This window comes from Chiloscyllium plagiosum, unplaced genomic scaffold (genome assembly GCF_037043375.1).
Source record: "Chiloscyllium plagiosum isolate Xiang-an unplaced genomic scaffold, Cpla_swu_hap1 HiC_scaffold_48, whole genome shotgun sequence".
NCBI classification, from domain to species: domain Eukaryota; kingdom Metazoa; phylum Chordata; class Chondrichthyes; order Orectolobiformes; family Hemiscylliidae; genus Chiloscyllium; species Chiloscyllium plagiosum.
In genome coordinates, this window is record NW_028270186.1 from 20,331,680 (window position 1) to 20,334,063 (window position 2,384).

A 2,384-nucleotide genomic window follows, 5' to 3' on the forward strand; every position below is an offset into this window, starting at 1 on the left:
AGGTAATATGCATCGAGGTGAGAACGTGGAAAAGCTGTTGGAAATTATTGGAGTGGATCCTGACACGATATCAGCTGAAGTAGACTGATATTGCTAATTCACGATCAGTTTCTGACAGCATTCAGAAACAGACAATAAATCTGCCAGTGCATTACTTCTACTCGAGAAATCTGAACACATTTTCAGCTTCCCGTTGAGGCTTTAGAGCTGAGAAAGAAAGTGAGGACACAGAGGTAATGGAGTGATGTAGGAATTGTCTGAGAGAGAAAGAGAGTGATAATTGAGAATGCTGATAACAACTTACTTCAGACTTTGAACATTTGAGCACGCTGAGAGAAGAAAAACTCAGCAGATTAATCAAAAGTGCGAGGATAAGTGGAGAGAGTTATTCCTAAGGCATGCAACGTCATTCGCTTATTAATAGAGTCACAGATTGCAAGAGTAAGGAAATGATGTTGAACCTGAACAGGATACTTGTGAGATCTCAGCTATAAGATTGTGTACACCTGTAGGCCCTGCATTATCGGAAAGCTGTGAATGCATTTGACAGAATTCAGAAAGGATTTGCAAGGACCATTTCTGGGATGAGAATCTTCAGTTATGAGGATAGATAGTGTTCATAGCCAACTCACGCCTCTAAGCATTGCAGTTTGTTTTAGTTAGACTCAGGGTGCTGTTCGTAGAATCAACTATCCCAATCTCCATCGCGATGACGAATTTTATCATTATCTGATACCCCAGAGGCAGTTCTAGTAGCTATATTTCCAATTATTCCATTCTCAATGCGAAATATAAAATAGAAGATGTCCTGTTCTCCCCTTGTTTCTCAATGTACTGATGCCGTAAATCATCCGAGGGTACAGACTCTAGGAACCCGTTTTGTACAATACTGTGAATAATTTGATTCACCCAATCTTTAAGCAGATTAAAGTCGGCCAGAATTACATATGAGCCTTTACCGTATGCATCTCTGCTTTACTCTTTAAGCCTGGTGAGCCTGCCACTATGTCTCGATAATTCCAACTGTCATACCTGTTTAATTTTTCATGAATGATTCGTTCATCCACTTTATTTCGAATGTCCAATGAGTTCAGACCTGAAGTCTTAAGGCTATTTCTTTTTTTTATTACTTTGCTTGTCCTTTTCGTTTGCGTGTTAGATTTGGTTCCTATCCTCCTTTGCCTTTCGGGTGCCTGATTCCTCTTTTTATCTTCTGTTCTTACTCCACGATTTGCCTTTCTCTGCCTCCTCGAAGAAGTTTAGATTAGATTAGATTAGATTACTTACAGTGTGGAAACAGGCCCTTCGGCCCAACAAGTCCACACCGCCCCGCCGAAGCGCAACCCACCCATTCCCCTACATTTACCCCTTACCTAACACTACGGGCAATTTAGCATGGCCAATTCACCTGACCTGCACATCTTTGGAGTGTGGGAGGAAACCGGAGCAGCCGGAGGAAACCCACGCAGACACGGGGAGAACGTACAAACTCCACACAGTCAGTCGCCTGAGGCGGGAATTGAACCTGGTCTCTGGCGCTGCGAGGCAGCAGTGCTAACCACTGTGCCACCGTGCCGCCAAGTTACCCTTTCAAATTAATTGAAACCCTCCCAATCATTGGCAAACACATCCCTTCAGGTATCAGCCCTATCCTGCCATTTTGTAACTGGTTAAAGCTCCCTATGAACAAAATGTAACACCCCAGAGGTTGGAAAACCTGTGCTCCTCCGATCTCCTTACCACGTGATCTTTCCACATACCTTACGAATTCGCTACTGACCAGCAAGTGGCAGTAATCATTTTATCACCATCTGTGGGCGGCACGGTGGCACAGTGCCAGAGACCCGGGTTCAATTCCCGACCCAGGCGACTGACTGTGTGGAGTTTGCACATTCTCCCCGTGTCTGCGTGGGTTTCCTCCGGGTGCTCCGGTTTCCTCCCACAGTCCAAAGATGTGCAGGTCAGGTGAATTGGCCATGCTAAATTGCCTGTAGTGTTAGGTAAAGGGGTAAATGTATGGGAATGGGTGGGTTACGCTTCGGCGGGTCGGTGTGGACTTGTTGGGCCGAAGGGCCTGTTTCCACACTGTAAGTAATCTTTATGGTATTGTTTTTTAAAATTGCTCTCTAAATGACAATTTTCTCAATTTAAAATTCATAATTTTTGTTTTCAACTTTTTATGGCCCATAAGTATTGGCGGTAGGTGGTATGCTTCAGCATGTGCTGTAACTTCGCTGTTACGTCTCTGACCCGAATACCACAGAGGTAATTTTCTAACTTGGATCTCCCATGTTACTACCGAAACCCCGATGCTTATTCACCCGTTGGGCGTGGGCATCGTTTGCTGGCCAGCATATTATTTCGTATCCACAGTTGCCCTTCAG